This window comes from Dendropsophus ebraccatus, unplaced genomic scaffold, assembly GCF_027789765.1.
Source record: "Dendropsophus ebraccatus isolate aDenEbr1 unplaced genomic scaffold, aDenEbr1.pat pat_scaffold_1280_ctg1, whole genome shotgun sequence".
NCBI lineage: Eukaryota > Metazoa > Chordata > Amphibia > Anura > Hylidae > Dendropsophus > Dendropsophus ebraccatus.
This window is the reverse complement of record NW_027208698.1, coordinates 20,103-42,996: the sequence shown is the minus strand read 5'-3', so window position 1 is coordinate 42,996 and position 22,894 is coordinate 20,103. Positions and strand designations below refer to the sequence as shown.

General features: G+C 44.6%; 1 long non-coding RNA gene across 2 annotated transcripts; it reads right to left on the bottom strand.

Annotated features, from left to right (window-relative positions):
- Window positions 1-2,604: 2,604 nt before the first annotated feature.
- Window positions 2,605-17,894, bottom strand: LOC138775062 (uncharacterized). Of its 2 annotated transcripts, none has more exons than XR_011360481.1 (3): window positions 17,800-17,894; window positions 5,098-5,309; window positions 2,605-2,721 (listed from the first exon to the last, which is right to left on the bottom strand). It is a non-coding gene; the product is annotated as an uncharacterized lncRNA (long non-coding RNA). The 2 variants fall into 2 exon arrangements; XR_011360480.1 differs by having other exon boundaries at window positions 17,696-17,888.
- Window positions 17,895-22,894: the final 5,000 nt, after the last annotated feature.

Sequence of the window (22,894 nt, the reverse complement as noted above, 5' to 3'; positions counted from 1 at the left end):
CAATCTTTGTACCGCACCCCACCGGCTCTGTTATGAATAGAGTCCCGGGTTAGCACGCGACCAGCAGCTCTTTAAATTTCTATGGAGAGACGGAAAGAGCCGAGTACATCGTTCTTCAGGCGTACTTGGCCCTTTCTGCTACTTCATAGAAATGAATAGAACCGCGGATTGCATGCTGACCCGGTGCTCTAGTCATAACAGGGCTGGCGGGTCCAGGTACGGAGATTGCCGAGGGGGCTTAGAGGTCGGGCCCCTGCAACCTCCTACTTTGAAAAGTTAATTTTTCCTGGAATACCCCTTTGGGCTTCGGGCATCCTTATTCTGTTTTGATGCATGCTCCTATGTACCTCAGTGTGACTTATCTATGACTTTGCAAAGATTCTTTTTAGATTCTTCTAGATTTGGGTGTTAGGAGCAGGTTTGTGCATGCAGCTATTACTAAGAACAGGTTTTTCCCTGAGAACAGGCAACGTAGAGGATGACTAGGTAACGTGTTATAAGTAGACAAATACAAACCTAAACTTCATTTTAATGGGGTTTTCATTACATGAAGTTACCGCCTGCCATAGCTTCATGAACCCTGATTATAGGTGGCGCTTGCTATCCATGTGGCACTGGTGTTTATATTTTTCTTTTACTATGTTCCTCCTGTGTTTTTAAAATTCTTAAATTCTTGGTCTGTTGTACCATCTGATGCTAACTGTGACTACCCAGCGGGTATAGTGTTCACTATAAATCAGCCTCCTCTTACCTCTCTGGCTTTCAGCAAATTACATTGGGGTGTATATGTACCTTCCACTCTAGCAGCCTATGTAGTCATTCTGCCCCTTTCTGCACAAAGATGTATGATGAACTATTTGGGGCAGTGCCCACCTGGGTCTGTCATTTAAAGAGAACATGTCATCACTTTCATACTGTTTGAACTATGAGTCATGGGGAGTGGTCCCCCATGGCTTCTTACCACCCCACCAGGCTTGAATGACAGATCTCTTCTTATACCCAAATAGGGAGAGATCTATCAAACATGGATGGTGGGGCAGACGCAAGCCAGCTGGGACAACCCCAATACTCATGGTTCAAACAGTATTAAACTTTAATTGGAAATAAACTGAAAATTAAAGAACGACTCCATCGTCAATGTAATTAATGGGCTGAGAAAAATTTAGTGGGACACACAAAGCATAAAAAACTTCTTAAAAAGCAAAACTCTCACTCATCCCTTCTTCTTCCATTTCAACAGTGCAGGCCCCTCTCTGTTCTTCACGTCCTGATCCCAGCTTGACAAAAGAAATGTACTCATAGCCAATTTATGGTTGAGACAAGTCATCACTGTGGCCAGTGATTGGCTGAGAGGGCACTTCCTGCGTGTTAAGTTGGAGAGCAATGTGGACACAGGAACCGTCACAATACTAGCAGCAGGGAATTGATGAGGTGAGTACTTATATCATTATTATTATTATTACTGTATTATAATGTAGTCTGCCTTCCTTTAAAGGGGTAGTTCAACCAAAAAAATTTTCTTTCAAATCAACTGCTGCCATGAAGTGCCAGAGATTTGTAATTTACTTCTATTAAAAAATCTCAAGCCTTCCAGTACTTATCAGCTGCTGTATGCCCAACAGGAAGTTGTATTATTTCCAGTCTGGAGAGCAGAAGAGGTTTTCTATGGGGATTTGCTACTGCTCTGGACAGTTCCTGACATTGACAAAGTGCTCTCTGTTGCCTCCTTTGTCCGACAGGAAAGAAAACACCACTTCCTGCTGGACACACAGCAGCTGATAAGTACTGGAAGACTTAAGATTTTTTAATAGAAGTGAATTACAAATCTCTGGCACTTCATTGCACCAGTTGATTTGAAAGAAAAAATTTTTGGGTGGACTACCCCTTTAATTTAATATTATCCCACCAGGCAACTCTTTTAAAGGAGAAGTCCGGCGAAAATTTTTATTAAAGCATTGTATTGCCCCCCCAAAAGTTATCCAAATTACCAATATACACTTATTACGGGAAATGCTTATAAAGTGCTTTTTTCCCTGCACTTACTACTGCATCAAGGCTTCACTTCCTGGATAAAATGGTGATGTCACTTCCTGGATAAAAAGGTGATGTCATGACCCGACTGCCAGAGCTGTGCGGGCTGTAGCTGCTGGAGAGGATGATGGACGCTCAGTGTCCCTCCAGTGCCCTGTGTCCCTCAGTGTCCCTCTGCCATCATCCTCTCCAGCAGCCACAGCCCGCACAGTTCTGGGAGTCGGGTCATGACATCACCATTTTATCCAGGAAGTGACATCACCATGTTATCCTGGAATTGACATGACCATGTTATCCTGGAATTGACATCACCATGTTATCCAGGAAGTGACATCACCATGTTATCCAGGAAGTAAAATCACCATGTTATCCAGGAAGTGAAGCCTTGATGCAGTAGTAAGTGCAGGGAAAAAAGCACTTTATAAGCATTTCCTGTAATACATGTATATTGGGGATTTGTATAACTTTTGGGGGGCAATACAATACTTTAATAAAAAGTTTCACCGGACTCCTCCTTTAAGGTCTCTTGACCTAAGCTGAACATATGATACAATTAAGAGCACTTACTCGGAGATGTGGACAAATATATCTTCTGTTCCATTTTCAGGAGTGATGAATCCGTGACCCTGGGAGCGGGAGAACTGCTTGCAAACACCTTTGTAGATTGGACCCGCAGAAGCTCTTGCAGTGCTAATGAGAACAACGACATATAGTGTGAACACTGCCCTACTTATCAGGTCTCAACACATAACAATTACCTATATAGCACAGATTGTGTAAAACTTACTTTTAAAGGGGAACTATCAGCAGGTTAGACAAGGAGTAAGGTTAGTATGTCTCTTACTTTCCTCCTCTGGGCCATTTCCATACTGTTAGCAGTGTAATCCTCGGTCCAGAGCACCGCTAGGAGCACTGCTCTGGGGGCGGGGCAGTGCTCCGGACCAAGTATTACACTGCTAACAGCACGGGAATGGTGTTGAGGAGGAAGGTAAGAGACATACCTACCTTCCTTCTCTGCACCCCATGCACAATAGGGGGCTATCAGCAGGTTAGATTTGTCTAACCTGCTGATAGTTCCCCTTTAAACATTGCATATCCCACCATCTGCCATTATCTTTATTGTGCACGTTGGATGGTATTTTGTACTGTTCTTATTTGTCTTGTTACTTTTTCTACACTAAACCAAATCTCATCAGATCTTGACATTTTAAAGTAAACAATGTGGATGCCCACGTGACCTGAAGTTCGCTGAACTGATAAAATATAGAAAATATATGCCTTCCTTCCTTTTCGGTGTCAAGTGAAGAAATTTATGCCTGCATGTTTTTACACGTTATTTGTACATCAGCATTCTGAAATGATTTCACAATATCCTTGGAAGCGACTAGAAGCCCAGAGCTGGGGAAGGTTTTGTGTCTGGCTCAGCACCCTCCACGTACAGAAGGTTATTACTCTATAATGTAGCTTACCTTCACATGGGTCAGTCATGTGTGAGAGTGCGTGCACATTACGGAATGGCGACGGAAAACCTGTTGCGCATTCCGCAGCTCACACCCACCGACGGACTGATGCGCACATGTCTCCGTCCGTTTCATAGACTCCATTCTATGCACGGGCGGATTCCATCGTCCGTCCAAAGAATGGTGCGAGCTGAAGGATTCCGTAGTGTGCACGCACCCTTAATGGGCAGATTTTATGCTGTAATTAATGGGATAGCTGTTATTACCTTACCAGTCTCCTTCCCCGAGTTCTGACAGTGCTCCCTTCTGCTCCAGACACTGAAAACGCCTCTCTATCCTGCCACCGAACTCCCTCCCCCCCCCCCCTCCCTTCTGGGACGCTCATGTGATCAGCGTCCCTGGCGGCTATCTCTGCACTCTGTTATTTAAAGTAAAGTCACCTTCAACTTGACCCTGGAAGGTGACGGCAAGCATCACATAATGCAGAGACAGCTCGCCAGGCACGCTGGGAACGCTGCAATTGTTAATTGTTAAAAATAGCTCAGTCTAATAGGACCCCAAATCTGGCCATAGACACTATATAACTGTTGGCCAAACCTATTAGTTTTGGTGAGACCAGTAAATGATCTATGGTGTATAGCAGCCTCCCAACGGCAGTCGTCTGGGAAGAGAACACTGTATAGGATCAGTGCTGCACACCTCTGCCTTAAATTGTAAAGCCGGTGCTCAGTGGTAACTGGGTTCTTCAACCATAAGACTTGTATAGGAGAAAACCACGGCACTCAATATTGCAAGAAATAGGAGAAGGATTTATTTAACAAATAGATACAAGGTATTTACTCCGACCGTACATAAGGAATGCAAGAGATGAGACCAATGACATATAGTACGACGTTTCGGTCCGCTATGGACCTTCCTCAGGCAGTGGGGTCTCTCATGTGCTATGTGCAGGGAGAAGGGTCGGTGGAGTGTCGCACTCCACCAACCCTTCTCCCTGTACATAGCACATGAGAGACCCCACTGCCTGAGGAAGGTCCATAGCGGACCGAAACGTCGTACTATATGTCATTGGTCTCATCTCTTGCATTCCTTATGTACGGTCGGAGTAAATACCTTGTATCTATTTGTTAAATAAAACCTTCTCCTATTTCTTGCAATATCGAGTGCCGTGGTCTGGGAAGAGAACAGTCTGACATGTTGCATTTCAGTTGCCTGATTCTTTTGTTCTTGGTAAAATAAGCCACCACCAGTGGTATCTAACAGCAGCTTATTTCCTTCTTCCTATTGGAAATACATGTATGCTCAGCTAAGCCAAGTGTGCAAATGTTTGGCAGAGTTAGAAGAGACAACTGTTGTAGCAGGTTGTTGTCCATATGTTACAACTAAGAACAAATGCTGATGGTAAAGACACACAGCTGCATGAAAAGATATAACGATAATACCTGTAATTGTAAATTCTATTGTTTAAAGGACTTCACATTATTTAACTGTTCTACTATGTGCAGATTTTCTATTTCACTTATTTGTAGTTATTATTTTGGACAATAAAAGCCAAATATACAAAGTTGTTACAGCCATATACCAACTGACTATATATAATACATACGCTGAATATGTACGAGTTCTCTTGGTTGGAAGAGGGCTTGGCAGTTCTCCTAGAAGAAGGTGACTCCTCTCCCAGAGTCGGCTCCCTTCTCTATAGAATGGGTATGATGGAGTTATTGGGGACTTCGGGGACTGAAGGGGTTGCGTTGGTGTGGTGGGGTCAGAAGACATGTCTGCGTCTTTTAAGATGGGTGACGGATTACTTGGCTGTTTCTAAAAAAAAAAAAGAAAATTCAGTTGGAATAACAAGAAAATATTACTACAAAGACCATTGCATTTCTCATCTGTAATGTAGTCATAGTTTTGAGTTTCTTTAGATTATACAAAAGCCTTAGCAAAGGAGTCCTTGGGCTAAGGAGTCCAGTGTCAAGTCAAGAAGTCCCAGAGTCGGACTGGCCCACCAGAGGACCAGAGGATCCTCCGGTGGGCCCCCAGCTTTAGAACCTGCAATAACACTGACTGGCGTTTTTCACTGGTTCTTCATGGGTGGGTCCCCAGGATCATTTCCTCTGGTGGGCCACAGATACCCCAGTCCAACACTAAGTAGTCCTACTCTATGACTGACAGCTATCTGTGTGTATAAGTGTACATGTAGACAGCTGTCAGTCACTGAGTAGGACCGCCCACATGACTACTTAGCACAGATTGAGATTTACATAAATAAATGACAAGTTATTCTGGAACATTTCCTTTGAATTATATATCAATCTGCCGAGCTCCTCCTGCTGTATAACATGATGCCAGAAGATTGGACTGTATTTTCAGTGCGACAGATTCCCCTTAACCCCTCAAAGACCGAGACCATTGATGCCCAGATGTCCGGGTCAAATTAATACAATGTTACTCCCCACCTTCTAAGAGCCAGAGCGCTTTTAGTTTTCGACCTACAGGGCTGGTTGGGGTGTCATTTTTTTGTGCCATGATCTCTAGTTTTTATCAATATCATATTGGAGTAAAAGAAAAGTTTTGATTGCTTTCTTTCTGATATATAATTTTAAAAAAATCAGCAATCCTGGTTATATTTATGTTGTATTATAATGTTATATTTTAATAGATCTGACATTTCTGCACGCTATGATATACAATATATTTATTTTTTATATTTTTTCATATTTTTATTTTTATAATGGGCAAGGGGGTATATTGAACTTTTGGGGGGGTTATAAGGGTTTTCATACTTTTAAAACTTTTTTAATTGCACTTTTTTTTTTTACAGTATTATTTTACAGTTTAACATGCTATTATTAGATTGTATATACTGATCTATGCTATATACTGATCTATGCATAGCATCTATGCATAGAGCCTCACTGCCAGATTCTATGCATAAATCGCCCATCCGACAGCACGGAGGTAAGTGGATTACCCCAGCCAGTCGGCACAAGCGATCGGGAACCCAGAGCATGGCTGCGGGGGTCCAGATCACTCAATGAAAGGAGCTTGTCCTGTCACTTAGTACATTAAACGTCGCAATTTCTGTGCATTGCGGCGTTTAGGCTATGTTCACACTACGTATATTTGAGGCTGTATGTTTGAGGCTGTATAGCAACCAAAACAAGGAGTGGATTGAAAACACAGAAAGGCTCTGTTCACACAATGTTGAAATTGAGTGGATGGCCGTCATTTAATGGCAAATATGTGCTGTTATTTTAAAACAACGGCTGTTGTATTGAAATAATGGCCGTTATTTACCGTTATATGGCGGCCATCCACTCAATTTCAACATTGTGTGGACAGAGCCTTTCTGTGTTTTCAATCCACTCCTGGTTTTGGTTGCTATGAGGACCTGACATGAGGACCAAATACAGCCTCAAATATACATAGTGTGAACCCAGCCTAAAGGGGTTAATGAGAGGCAGCTGCAGATTCGCAGCTGCCTCTCATTATCCTCAGCTCCTGGGACACTGATGTGTGCGGGGCCACTCTTACTGCAGCGGTCTCACACACATCAAACCCCCTCAAAGTCAGGAACGTATATATACATTCCTACTGCACAGGGTATGTGCAGGAGGAATGTATATATACAGATTTTTGACGTGAAGGGGTCAATCATTCATGCAACGTTATAACAGCACAAAAAATGTTTGGCTATTTTTGATGTAGGAAGCGCCTAAATCTAATACTAAGAACAGTGATATAGATATACTGGTAGGAAGGCCTGAATACTGTTCCAAATCCCTTTCAATTTTAAAGGCCATGTATTAGCAATGAAATTCTAAAGACTACTTAAAGGGAATCTGTCATTAGGTTTATGCCAGCTTAAATGAGGGCAGCATATACTAGTGATAGAAATGGTAAACAGATCAGTGTTTTACTTACATCATTCTGTTCAGCCGTTCTCCTAATATGCAGGAGAATAGGATTGTTGCCCCACCTTGCTCCCCGCCCTCCAGCTGCTGATTGACAGCTGACTGCCTATACACAGCATGGATAGATAACTGCTAATCAGCAGCTGATGGGTGGAGTTTTCTGCTTCTCATGAATATCCAGGACTACTGTGCTCATGCACATAATGGAGAGGACTACTTTTTGTCCATGTTGTTAAGATATCTCTGGATCAGCTGCACAGAACAATGTAAGTGATACATCATTCTGTTCAGCTGCTCTGTCACTGGTTTATGCTACCCTGAGATAGGACACCATAAACTTACTGAAAGAGTCTCTTTAGGATAACTAATTCTATCTATGCTTATATATTAGACCCCAAATGCTATTTGGACCTTAAAATGCCCATATAAAGCTATTTGTTTGCATTAATATTTAAAGACAACCCGCTATCACTTTCAATGGTGCCCGAACCACAAGTCATCTGGGCTTCTCCCTGTCCCACCAGCTTATCAATTTGTCCCTGTTTATTTATAGGAAGAGGTCGATCAGTCATGGCTGACAGGGAAGAGAGAAGGTATCGGGGACCATCCTGATGGCTTGTAGCTGATGGGGACAGATGGACATGCAATTAGGCAGATCAAAGTGGTCTACCCAATAGACCAGGGGTAGGGAACCTTGGATCTCCAGCTGTTGCAAAACTACAATACCCGTCATGCCTGGACAGCCAAAGCTAAAGCTTTGGCTGTCCAGGCATGATGGGAGTTGTAGTTTTGCAACAGCTGGAGAGCCAAGGTTCCCTACCCCTGCTATAGACTAATGAACTGGTCAGTATTGCATATGCAGTCTACACTGGATTCCCAACAAAAAATAGTAAATTAAAAATCTTGGAAAACAGGAAAGAGGAGGGATTAGAGGGAAAGGTGTTGTCATGTTCCAGGGAAGAGGTGAGAGCAAAAAGAGGTCAGTATGATTCTATAAGTGGAGAGGAAGTCAAAGGAAATAGGAGCGGTAGGTAGGTAGGTAGGTATACCTACAACATCATCCCAGCATGTCACAGATTCTGTGATTGTGTTTGATGGGACATTTAGCACTGCATGCAGCTCTATTTTTCCCGTAAAAAAAATGAAGGACACCTCGGCAAAACCCAGCCAATGCCATAAAAAGTCATTGGGCGGCTGCCATTGGTGTCTGTCATGAGGCAGATCCAACTCTATGCGGTGGTTCAAAACCACAACACAGATCTAAACAGAGACTAAAATGGAGTTTTTGCTGCAAGAGAAAACACAAGCACATGGCGAAACAAAAATGCCGTCACATCAATCAGGATTTATAATGCAAAATTCCAAATCAAAGTTGCTAAGATTTGTATTCAGTGTAGACATATACTGGCCCAGGCTAAAACCTTTGCCCATCCTCCAGGTTGGGTTTTGTCTGGCCTTTACCAGCCGACCCATGGTGGGTGATGCCTGTGCCCTCAGCAATCAACATGGGAATAAACATGCATGAAGATGTGATGAGGATAGCGAGACTTCTTGAGGTCCTATAGACCATCTAGTCTCTGGTGATTTAGTGGGGCAGGGTCCGCTATATGTCGGGTATGGTGGATCTCTGTGTCTTATGTTTGCCTTTAGCCTTCTTAATATTTCTGGTGTTACAATTTCTTCACTTCCGTCTCATTGTGATATCTCAGTTGTTGACTTTGAATCCTGACCTTTGGCTATACCAATAATCTCAGAGCAATTGTGCAAACAACCCACAAGCCACAATCCCCTTAAAAAGGGTATATATCAATTAAACCAACTTCTGACATAGTAACAACATGGTATTGGTGGGGGTCCTGATGCTGAGACCTCCACCCATCGCTAGAATGAAGGGGCAGATGTGCTCATCAGTGCATGCTATGCCCAACATCTCCGTCTCATTTGTAAAGTAGCGTAGCAGTAGCCGGAATTATATTGGAGCCTATAGAACTTCTGGTAGATGCGACTGCCGGAAGTTCCATAGGCTCCATTATAATTCCGTACACTGCTACATTGGCAGTGAGTGCAGAGATGAAGAGGCAGAGGGTGTGCTGCTGGTTATCTCTCAAAGAACAAAGGGGTCTGGCAATGATTATTCATCAGGCCCATCTCTATCTCTACCGACTTCATCTGTCAGTGGAGTCTTGGGAGAGCCCCATACACCTTATGCAATCAGTGGGTTTGGCCTACATAAGTATAAAGTGTATGGAGACGGTAACGGAAGGAGACGACCAATGCACTTTGATTGGTGAAGCAGCCGGGGCCTCAGGGAGTATGAATAGGAGCCTGGATCAGGCTTAGGGGGTATGAATATAAGTCTGAGTGGGCATGCATCAGTCTTACCCCCTCTCCCCATATCCTAGTATTAACACTCCTTTCCCCAATAAAGTTTCTGCCCAGCCCCATCTGACTATTTAGGGAAATAGGAAGTGAATCACGCTAAGTGTGAAATAAGGCTGAGAGGATGGGAATCAGGCTCAGGGGGTGTAATTATGAGGCTAAGGGGGAGTGAATCACACTCAGGGTGTTTGAATAGAAGGCTGAAAGGTGTGAATCAGGCTCAGGGGGTATAAGATTTAGGCTGAGGTGGCATGAATCAGTCTAACACCTCCAATCCCCCCTTTTGCAATAAAGTTCCCGCCCATTTGACTATTCAGATAAAAAGTGCAGATAGTCACATCAAATGGTAAAACCCCTATATCTAGGGAAGAGAAGAAAATAAAAACAGTGTTGAAATTGGGGCAGTAGGGGCGACAAAATGATATAAAATATAGCTTTTATTGCTTTTATACTATAAATGCAGTGTATACTCTGCCTTATGTGGAAGTTTATATGAGACAATATCAGAGTATATATATATATATATATATATATATATATATATATATATATATTTCTTGCAATCTGAGAATCCAGTTTCTATTAGCCATGTTTGTTTTTGGAAGGCAAAAAGATAGCTGTGTACTTAAAGGTTAGTCTTGAATGTATGTATGTGTACATATACAAAGGTCTTGCAGTTTTCGTATGTATTTTGCCAAGTCCTTCTGGCAATGTACATATAGCACTCTGAGATTTCTTACATAATAGGCAGTTGTGTGAACACATAGGCTGTGAAGCAAGTTGCCACATGTGAGTTATTTTCAAATAATGTCTACTCTCCGAGAATCCTGCAAGAATCCAGTGTGAGATCTGGAATTCAAGAGGTAGAAAATCCTATATTATAATTCTGATATTCTTTTTAAAGAAAATTATAAGACTTTTTTTTTTTATTGCTTCCTTAAAGGCTATATACAACTTGAATACAGCCAAAGTAAAATATTAAGCAGCTTTGAAAATTATATTTAAAACAAATCTCTTTTTTTATGTCTACAGCTTCTATGGAGATCTGTGTGTCTCCATGGTTACAGACTACAAACAAATCCTGTGTAGTCTGAATCTTTAGTTATATTTCTCGTTTTCTGTCCATTACTTCTCACTAACCTACCAAAGGTACGTTAGCAAATAAGGACTGAAAGACTGAAAGTACAGGTTTGTAACTGGTGATGAGTGAATCTGTAGGCTCAGCATTTGACTCCTGGTGACCGACCGATGTTAGTGAAGATCATCCTGACCGGTACTGAAGTACCAGACGGATGATCTTAATTTCTGTTGAATATGGATGCGGGCGCACCCGCGGCCAGAGCCGCACTCTCCATTGTGTCAACTGAAATGTCTGTGCAGCCGCTATTCAATGCATAGCTGCCGCACAAAACTGACATGTCAGTTTTTCGTGCGGCCTCTAGGGTTCCTGGCTAAAGTGTATTATGTATTATGTACTATGTGTTTACGCTCTGGCTGGGATTCCATTCATTAACATACAACGTATCTACTGCATAAATCACGTCCGTTGTTGCAATTTTCAACAACGGCCGTGACTTATGCAAAAGATACATTGTGTGAACATGGCCATACACTGTATCCATTTTCCTGGCATTCCTAGGGCTGCATCCAACTTCTTCAGCCATCTGGAGCCAAATGCTTTTGGGCTCGGCCAGAAACAACCAGATCCCATAAGTGGGTCAGTGGTAGGCACATAACAGTATTGGCTAAAACCCTCAGGCACAAAAGCCCTTTATTAAAAAAAAAAAAAAAAAAAAAAAAAAAAAAAAAAACAGCTCTAAAATGTTACTTTTAATGATATACTGATAAAAAATAGTGGTGTAGATGAAAAAATTACAGCATTAGGGCAAGCAATGTGAGTGAACATGATCATATACTGATCTATTTCATAGAGATCAAAACTATTTTTCTTTCCTTTTATAATTAAAATGATTGCAAAAGTCTATTCTTCAATGCTCAACCTCAAACTTCTCAAGAAATTCATGTTGCAAGATTTTACTACTAGTATTTGTCAGGTTTGGGGCTGAAGGACACAAGACATGTGAGGCCGAGTTCACTGGCACCCGCTCCGCTGTCCCTGCCTGCTTACCATAACTGCCCTAAGTGGCAGCGGATAACTGGGTGACAGTCCCTAGCCTGAACAGATGAAAATACAAAATGCGGACAAGACGAACAAACATAATAAATCAAGGTCAGTTAGCAGGGTCGGTATCAGTTGGTCAGTACAAAATCGGAAGTCGAGGGGAAAGTCGGGAAGCCAAAACCAGATTCAGGAAACCAGGGAATACAATCAGTATAAACGCTAGCTCTTAGTGACTCTCACAAGGAGGCTCTATCGCGGAAAAGGAAACACACACAGGGGAGGATATTTATGGAGGCTGGAGACCCAGCTCTAGACCTCTTTGCAAAGTTGACTGGCGGCGCTGGCCGCCAGTCAGTTAATGAAAACAAGTTATACCTAGCCCAATAGGCCGGGGGTAAAGCCCCGGCCACGGCAACAACAAAGGCAATGCCGCCGCGTCCCTAACAACCTGCCTGGGCAGTCGTCAGGGACGACATCTGCGTGCTTCCCGCAACCGTCCGTACGTTCCAGCGCACACTCTGACGTTGACACTTGAGGGAGGCTGGTCGTACGCTCCGGCAGTGCTGGGAGAAGTGCGTAACGGTTGGCTCCTGACAGTATTACTATATAATCTGCATGCACAGACTCTGAAACTACAAGCTTTATCAATGGAAAAATAATAGTAATAATTTAAGAGGTTATCATGAGAATAAAATGTAGCCCCCTATCCCCATTGACTCACTCTCTATGGGACTTCCAAAGATAGCCTAGCCCTCTACTCAGCTATTTTTGGTAACCCTTTTACAATTGAATGGATCCATGGCCAAGCATGCGCTCTGTCACTTAATTTACTTTGGGGACAAGGGACAAATATTCTCTTGATCCATGGTAGTGCCAGCAGTCACAGGTCCCCTTCCCCCATGCTGGGATACATTTTCATCTTAAAATAACCCTTTCAGGCTCCTGGAATATGTCAATAAAAAAATATATTTTTTAAATTTCAAAAATAGGCAGCAAAAATGGTAGTACAATTATTACCAGGAAAATAATTGTCATTGTTGCCAAAGGAAACACATCTAGCTATTCATCACAACAGTCTTCAATGCGGCCACTGTTCAATCTCCACTCAGTATCATAACAAAACCAGTGATATGTCAGCAGATCAGGGAAACAATATGGTGGAAAGAAAAAGTAACTGAACCTTGGTCTTAGTCACAAACATAGACAATCACAATCTAACAGAACTATTAGCAAACACTTATATTGTTTATGGCCGTTACTGAGCACATTGAGTAAACACCCACAGTGCAGGAAACCTTGAGAGTCTCCTTTAGCAGCAATAACCTTCATCAAATGTTTTCTGTAGCTGCACATAAGACTTATATGTATTGCACGCACAGGTCTCTTCACGTCATGCCGCAGCATCTTCATAGAGTTACAGAGGTATAGCAGTATTTTATAAAACGTGTATATGCTGTTAGTGCACGTCTCTATAACATGTCTTCTATGGCTAGCCATACAGCCGAGGCTATAATTGTCACAACAAGGCCAATCAATGTCCTATTGAATTCACTTGTCTGAATGATGCTGCGTTTACACGAAACGATAATTGGCCCGATCGTACGATTAACAATGTCGGAGTAACGTTTTTTTTTTTCCATAACGATCAGCGTTTAGACGGAACGATACATCGTACGGAAAATTCGTTTTGAGATCGTTTTGCAATCGCTTAAGGCTATCTCACACATTGGTTAAATCGGCAAACGACTGTTTACACGGAACGATCTGCGATTTTTTTGCGAACGACGAACGACGATTTGAGAACATGTTGTAAGATCAAAATGAACGATTTCTCGTTTGTCGTTTGATCGTTGGCTGCGTTTACACGTACGATTATCGTTCGAATTCACACGATAACCGTTACGTGTAAACGTACCATGAGTACGAATTATTGAGACAAAAACTTTGCATACTAATCTGGCAGATCACTGTCGTTTTTCTCATTTTAAATTCAAAATGAGCTTATGTGCGGTGGCAAACGATTGACCAAACGTGGATTGATCAGCTGTGATTGGCCAAAAACATCAAGCATAGCGGATCATACATAAGACGATGGTCGGCTGAAATAGCCAAACTCCTAGGCACATGACTAGTCTTAAGGCTTATTAAATCAAGCGACTATCGGCTATATTTGGCCGATTATCGGCCGTTATGGCCAATAATCATTTGGTGGAATAGCTCCAGTAAAAAGGCAATGGTCAGCTGACATGCATGATGTTGGCTGATCCTTGTCATTCAACTTGCGTGGCCATCTCCACGAGCAACAGGAGCGGCGGCAGCAGACTGACCCTCTCTCCTATGGGCTCCCTGGATTATCTAAAGATCAGCCGAACACCCCCTCGAATGTTGTCTCCCTACATTGTGGATGTCTACTCAATAGGAGAGATTTATCTGGTTTAGGTTACAAACACACTTGGCGGGTCTGCAGCGAGTCTCCTTGCTGCGTATTTGCAGCGAGACTCGCTGCAGATCCCGGCCCTATACTTTCAATGTTAGACAAAATCGCAGCAGGGATGTACATCCCTGCTGCGAGTTTGTCCCCAGCCCGCCCCGCCGGAGCATATACTTTACCTGATCCCGGTTCCAGGATCAGGTAAAGTATATGCTCGCTCCAGTGCCCGCCCGCAGTCCCGGCCGTCTGATCACCCCCCCACAGCCCCGGCCGTCTGATCACCCCCCCGCAGCCCCGATCGCCCGCAGCCCCGGCCGTCTGATCAGCCCCCCCCCCCCCCCCGCAGCCCCGGGCGGCCGGGTCTGCAGGGGAGCGATGGGGGCTGTGGGGGGGTTTGATCAGATGGCCGCGGCTGCGGGTGGGCGATCGGGGCTGCGGGGGGGGTGATCAGACGGCCGGGGCTGCGGGCGGGTGATCGGGGCTGTGGGGGGGTGGTGATCAGACGGCCGGGGCTGCGGGGGGGTGATCAGAAGGCCGCGGCTGCGGGGGGGGGGTGATCAGACGGGCGGGGCTGCGGGCGGGCACTGGAGCGAGCATATACTTTACCTGATCCCGGCTCCGGCTTGCTGAAGACTCCGGGAACCGCCGAAGCAAGCCGGAGCCGGGATCAGGTAAAGTATATGCTCCGGCGGACGGGAGGTTAACGGGGCGGGCTGGGGACAAACTCACAGCAGGGATGTACATCCCTGCTGCGATTTTGTCTTAACATTGAAAGTATAGGGCCGGGATCTGCAGCGAGTCTCGCTGCAAATACGCAGCAAGGTGACTCGCTGCAGACCCGCCAAGTGTGTTTGTAACCTTAAAGTAGAACTGGCTCAGTTGCCCCTAGCAACCAATCAGATTCCACTTCTCATTCCTCACAGATTCTTTGAAAAATGAAAGGTGGAATCTGATTGGTTGCTAGGGGCAACTAAGACAATTCTACTTTACACCAGTTTGATAAATCTCCCCCAATGTGTTTAATTAAAAAAAAAAAAAAAATTGTGTAAATAGTGATTGTGTTTGTCTTGTTAACAGACCGCATTTTGTGTTTGTCTAGTTAATCACACCACATTTGCTAAGTATTCATGGCAGAAACCCTGGTCATTTCAGAGCTAACTTAAAGCCCTACAACACAAAGCGATTTCCGTCCGTATTTGGCCGTTATGGCTGATAATTGCTTAGTGTAATAGAAGACAACGATCAGCCAACATGCACGATGTTAGCTGATCGTTGTCTTTCAACATGTTGAAACACCAACCATGAGGATACCAGCGATCTGCTGCCGTCGCACCGTGTAGCAGGAGTGGCGGCAGCAGACGGCCGCTATCTTCTATGGGCTGCCTGAATGATGTATCGATCACCTGGGCAAACCCACCGCCCCCTTCCCCTCTCCCGCAGCTCCCGGGGCCCCTAAGACTCGCTGCCGGCGCGTGTAATAGCGATGGCAGCGAGCTGGAAACGAGGAGTAAGTGAGCACTGACCTGACAGGTCGGCACTCATTTGCTCCTCTGAATGGCTCCGTGTAATAGGGGCTTTACTTTTTCTCCCTGCCCTGTGGATATTTACTCAATGTGCACAATAAAATACATAAACAGTATAACTACTCTCGTGCTATTGGTTTAATTAGATTGTGTTTGTCTGTAATTGTAACAATTAGTAATCCGGGTAGGGATGGTCCGAACCTGCCGAGGTTTGGGTTCGTATGAACCTGAACGCTCGGCAGCAGATTCCCGCTGTCTGCCCGCTCCGTGGAGTGGGCGGATACAGCGGGAGGAACGCCTGGAAAACTGGGATACAGCCTAGGGCTATGGATGTATCCCAGTTGTCCAGCCAGTCCTCCCGCTGGTTCAGCCCGCTGCACGGAGCAGGCAGACATCGGGAATCATTACCAAGGGTTCGGGTTCGTACGAACCCGAACCGAACTCGGTTCGGACCATCCCTAAATCCAGGTCATTTCAAAGGGTTCACTTTTTTTTTTGCAGCCGTATATTAATATATTCATATCATTAGAGCATTCATGACTACAATCACTCATTGTCCATACATAAGGACAGGAGCACATATCCATCACCAGTAGTTTGCTCTTCGTCACATCATCACCCCGGGGACGTCCCCGTTCTGTAGTGGACACTGTACACAGTTCGGCAAGAGGTGTTTACCTTTCTTGTGCCAAATTGTAATTACATGACTCATCCGTCCTTCAAACAGAGTGCAAATTATTAAAGGGACTACAGCTGTGCGCCATGTTTCTACAACGTTCTTCAAGAACCTTCTATATTGGACTACACAGACATGGCTAAGCCACATTACACATGAGCAGGCCAGGCTGTTAGGGTTTTCGGCACAGACCCTATAGTACGGCTTAGGCCTGTACAGAAATGAGTCATTTGCTTCCTGAGCTTTGTTTTTAGACCAATCTCCATTCTCTGCGCTATGCACCAGGGAGGCTGCCAGCCATTTAATAAGTATTGTTAGGAAAAGGCTGCCTGCTCCGATTATGAGGACTGTCCCTGGAGGGTGTTATTGCGAAAGGATTTCTCAACAGATTATTTTTTCTTTCTTTTTAACGCCCTGATGTACAAATGTCTGTATCTTCTTTGTGTCTGATTTTTTTTTTAGCAGCAGGTGCATGCTGCATCTAACTAAAGCCAGAGTCACGTTATAGCGCACCAGGCAGCTAAAAAAGCAATACTACCGCAGACTGTGATCTAAAGGGAGAGTGACACATCAAGAAATCCGCCCTTATTTGGCCGGCAGGAAGGAACAAAAAAAAAAAAATCCAACGTTTTCGGAAGGACAGAACAGACCTGTCAGGGTCTCTATAGATCCGGGCAGTGAACAGGCGCTATTTTTGGCTGCCATGATTGACAGGCACATACCCTGAAGCCTTTTATCATAGGGATTGCATTGCCTGATGTGAAACATACTATCATTACAGCAGACGTTTATTTACCGACGTATTTTATTACTATTACTATACTATTTGTACTGAAAGATGAGAAGATAGCGGGGAATCGGATATGTCTATTGATGGTCATTTTAGACTTATGCTATCAGGTCACATGATCCCCCCCCCCCCTTCCCATTGCAGTTTTTGATACATGCAAATAGAATAGAATGCACAGTATACGTTACAGCATTGTGCATAGAAATTCTTAAGACCTATAGGCAATTTGGCAACCTAAAAAGAACAACCATGTATGCACGTTACAGGAGTTACCGTTCCATCTATTGGTACGTGTCAGGACACCCTTTGCATACCATAGCTGTTTTGGATGATAAGAAGATAAGGGTGGATTTAAAGGGTCTTCCTTACCTTGTCTTCCCCCGCTCACAGATGACAGGCACAACTGTCATTCAGGTCTCCTCCTCCCAAAACAGATATGAACAGTGTTATGTATGTAAGCCCCCAGTCCTCACCTTCCAGAGACACTTAAAGGGCACCGTTCTCCCAGATCCAAATCTTCCTTGTTATTTTGCATCTAAATTCTCCTACACACCCCTTGCTGGTGACGTCGGTGACAGGAGGAAAAGAGAGGGGGAGGAGGAGTTTCTCAGGGCTGTCCCTTTAAAGCCACAGCCGGAATAGCAATTTGCCAGGGCTGCAGAGATTACCTAGTCAGAGCCCTTGGCTGTGCCAGGAGGATTGGGCGCATTAACCCATTGTTTGCTCATTGCTCTTTTTGGGGGGTTTATCTACTTTGTCATTGATTCACTTTCTTACATTACTGCATATATGAATCCTCTAGGTTCACAGTGAATATTGAGGCTCATATATCTCATATAAATGAGAATTTTCATGCACATTTTTTTTTGTCTTAGGGTACAAACCCACACACCGTATACGCAGCAGATACGCAACAGATACGCAGCAGATTTGATGGTTTAGATTTGTTGCTGTGTTCAGTTATTTAGATCTAATCTGCTGCGTATTTGCTGCGTATTGCAGCAGTAAATACGCTGCGTATACGGTGTCTGGGTTTATACCCTAACTCAGCATTTTGGGCATGTTTTAGGCTTTATGTTCCCGCGCGGTATTTTGGTCAGTATTTTGCAACCAAAACCAGAAGGGGATTGAAAAAACTGAAAGGCTATGTTCACACACATTTATGGGAAATAATTGCTGTTTTTGTTAAAACAGCCGCTGTTGTTTTGAAATAATGACTGTGTTAAAAATTGTATTTCCTACTTAAAATAGCCCTATTACATCCAAAATAAATACCATGTACTTATATGGCAGTATGGGCATTTTCACATTGTGTTCAAAGGGGTTATCCGGAATTAGAAAGGATATGGCTGCTTTCTACCAGAAACAGCACCAATCTTGTCCTTAGTTTATGTGTGGTATTGCAGGTCAGTTATGTTTAAAGGAGAAGTCCAGTGAGGGGCAGGAGGGAACATAAGTAACTACTCCAACCCACCTCTCCCCATGCCTCTCCAGGACCCCTGTTGGGCTCAGGGATCTCCACCAGAGCTGACGTCACAACCCGGCTAATGGACTGGCCGCTTAGCCCGTCAGTGACTGGGATGGGATACCGCTGCAGTCACTGATTGGCTAAGCCGACACTCCCATCAGCCAGGACAGCCATTCTCCCCCAAGTTGTGATGACGTTAAAATTGCCTTCCGGCGAGGGGCCCAAGGATGGGTCAATAGTTGCATTGCCGGCACGGGGAGAGGTAAGCAAAGGTTGCTTGTTATTGTCTCCCCTGCTGCCTGTCAGATTTTTTGACAGGGCTGGACCTCCCCTTTAACCAAATAAAGTTGAATTGTAATACCCGACACAACCTGTGGACAGGATTGGTGCTGTTTTTGAAAGAGAGCGCATATGTTCTGATCTGTGTCTGTCCAATGATGTATACCTATGACTTGGATCTCTGTCCTCAAATTTACAGGGGGGGGGTCCCAAGACCAGCGTACAAGTGCGCTGTTCTTGATAAATATCACCCCATGTGCCTAAGTTGAAAGTGTAAAGTGTCTCTGAGTATCTAGATACCAATAAAAGCATTTAAAACATCCCTCTGGTGTCTGTGCTTCTGTTTTCATAAACGCCTTTAATCAGCCAATAAATAGTCATGGAGGCGGGGCCTAGAGTTTTAAAGAAGTTGATGGGCTATCCGCTGTACCCCCCACCAATCAGCTATGGCTTTGGCACATAGGGTGGGTTCACACTACAGAATAGGGGCGGATAATCCACCGTGGATTTCGTCGCTCGTGCCCATCTCTGCCCATGCCATAGACTCCATTCTATGGTAGGGCGGATTCCGCCAAAAGAATTGACGTGTCTATTGGAGTCTATGGTACGGGCGGAGATGCACGCAGGCGCAAACAAACGCGAGTGAAGGAATTTGCGGTGGATTATCCACCCCTATTGCGTAGTGTGAACCCACCCTTACACAATGAAGCGGTGACTCCCATTGAAGGGAATACCTCAGCACGGCCACTACACAATATATAGAACTGTCTGTTTCTGACTCCTCCACTGTGTATGGGCGGGTTCACACTACGGAATTCTCGCGGACAATGCTAGGGGCAGCTGGGTCAGTGTCACTTTACACCATGTTTGATAAATCTCCCCACATGTCCCTAGAAAACATCTGATAGACAGGGGTTCTAGGTGTCTCCCAGGCTCATGTCCAGCTTGATAGTGTATTGTGTGGGAAAACCGCATGTTTCACCACAAGTCACCACCAATTTACAATGCGGTCTTTGACCATACGGTTTTTCCTGGTATAACATGTTAAAGATGTGTTAAAAACTTCACCACAAAACCACAATAGAGCACAACTGGCCGTGCGACACTATGTATGAGGGAACCCGGCCTAAGCTGAGGTGCACTGCTTAGTTATTGCTGTTTGCTAAAAATGTTTTTTTTTTTTGGGGGGGGGGGGGGGGGGGGGGGGGGGGGTTGGACAAACACTTTATTACTGGGATAAGAGGCTGCAGAAGGGAGGAGAGGGGACGTGGGTTGCCTTGGTGATGTATGCTGAGGAGAGCGGATGATGGTGATCAGCACAGCGCCATTACACCGCACCACATTAATTACATATACACAGCTCATCACATACACAGCTCCGCACATCACACACACAGCTCCACACATCACACACACAGCTCCGCACATCACACACACAGCTCTGCACATCACATACACAGCTCCGCACATCACAGACACAGCTCCGCACATTATATACACAGCTCCGCACATCACACACACAGCTCTGCACATCACACACACAGCTCTGCACATTATATACACAGCTCCGCACATTATATACACAGCTCTGCACATCACAGACACAGCTCTGCACATCACAGACACAGCTCCGCACATTACATACACAGCTCCGCACATCACATACACAGCTCCGCACATCACATACACAGCTCCACACATTATATACACAGCTCCGCACATTATATACACTGCTCCGCACATCACAGACACAGCTCTACAACATGCACATTAGCTCCAGTCCTAAACCATATGCAGCAACTCCCATACTGCTGTGTGCTGTGCACTGTCCACCCAATGTAGACCTGTGTGTGTGACCTGCATGATGCAGAGCTGCGCGTGTATAACCTGCATAATGCAGAGCTCTGTTTGTGTATGACCTGCATAATGCTGAGCTGTGTGTGTATGACCTGCATAATGCTGAGCTGTGTGTGTATGACCTGCATAATGCTGAGCTGTGTGTGTGTATGACCTGCATAATGCTGAGCTGTGTGTGTATGACCTGCATAATGCTGAGCTGTGTGTGTGTATGACCTGCATAATGCTGAGCTGTGTGTGTGTATGACCTGCATAATGCTGAGCTGTGTGTGCTATGCCCTGGCCCTAGGGGCCACTCCGCAGTATAGATGGTGCTAACAGGCAGGAACCGGGGCAGCTGTAGGATAATGTGGTCACGGTGTAGGCACGAGGGTGATACAGCTGGAAACCGGGCTCCTGACCCTGCGGGAATACTGGGCATGCGATTCTTCGTTGTCCTTAGTCAGGGCACCAATTATCACACCAATGCCAAGGTTCAGAAACAACGGTAGTTGTATATTTATTGTAACGGTGGTAACTAGTAGCAACAGTCTCTCCGGATGCAACCGGGAATAAGGCAATCTTGAATAAAGCAGAGTAATGGGTGATGCTGCAATAGGCTGTGAGAGTAGCGTGCTGAATGATGGGAGTAGTAGTGAAACTGAAGCTGAGATGCTGGGTGGAATGAGACTTGAATGAAATACTTGCTGTTGATGATTAGAGAAGATGATGATGAGAGGAAATGAAGAATGACTGAAGAATCGACACCCAGATGAGAATCTTGAGACTTGAGACAGGAACACAGCCAGTGGACTGGAGCAGCAGAGCACACGCAGGCCTCTCTCTTAGCAGGGAGAGAGGACAGACACACAACCTATTCCCTTGATGGTAGGGAATAGACTCACAACTTGTCTCCTGAAGGTGGAGGACAAGACTAGACTGCACAGGAACAGCAGAGCAACACACCCTATCCCCTCTGGGGCAGGAGATAGACTGAGGTAGAACAGGAAGTCACATGGTAACCCCAGCCAAAAGCTCGATGACCATTGGTGTTACCATGGAAGCAGGGCACAGTCATGTGACATCCAGCCATTGTATCATCACACCATTAGGCATATACAGAGAAATATACATGAGAAGTACCATACTTGAACACTAGGAGGCGACATAATACCATTGGGCACTGATACCTGAATATACATGCAATAAATGAATGGAATAGCAGACCTGAATACTGAGAAGGGTGACACAATACACCCAGTTTGCAGTGGACCATAGCTTTCCAGAACAGAACTGGTTATAATAAAAGTATGAGCATGAGAAGGGCTGTTCTGGGACACTGCATGTGTGTGTGTATGACCTGCATAATGCAGAGCCGTGTTTGTGTATAAACACATGATTTAGAGCTGTGTATATAACCAGGGTGATGCAGAGATGTGTGTGTATAAGCACTTGATGCAGAGCTGTGTGTGTATACCCAGAATGATTCTGAATACAGTATGTAACATGCATGATGCAGAGCTGTGTGTGTATAACCAGGTGATGCAAAGCTGAGTATGTAACGTGCATGTAGCAGAGCTGTGTGTATAACCAGGAGGATGCAGAGCTAAATATGTTATGTGCATGGTGCAGAGCTGTGTGTATAACCAGGTGATGCAGAGCTGAGTATGTAACATGCATGGTGCAAAGCTGTGTGTATAACCAGGATGATGCAGAGCTGAGTATGTAACGTGCATGTAGCAGAGTTGTGTGTATAACCAGGTGATGCAGAGCTGAATATGTAACGTGCATGGTGCAGAGCTGTGTGTGTATAACCAGGTGATGCAGAGCTGAGTATGTAACTTGCATGGTGCAGAGCTGTGTGTGTATAACCAGGATGATGCAGAGCTGAGTATGTAACGTGCATGTAGCAGAGTTGTGTGTATAACCAGGTGCTGCAGAGCTGAGTATGTAACGTGCATGTAGCAGAGCTGTGTGTGTATAAC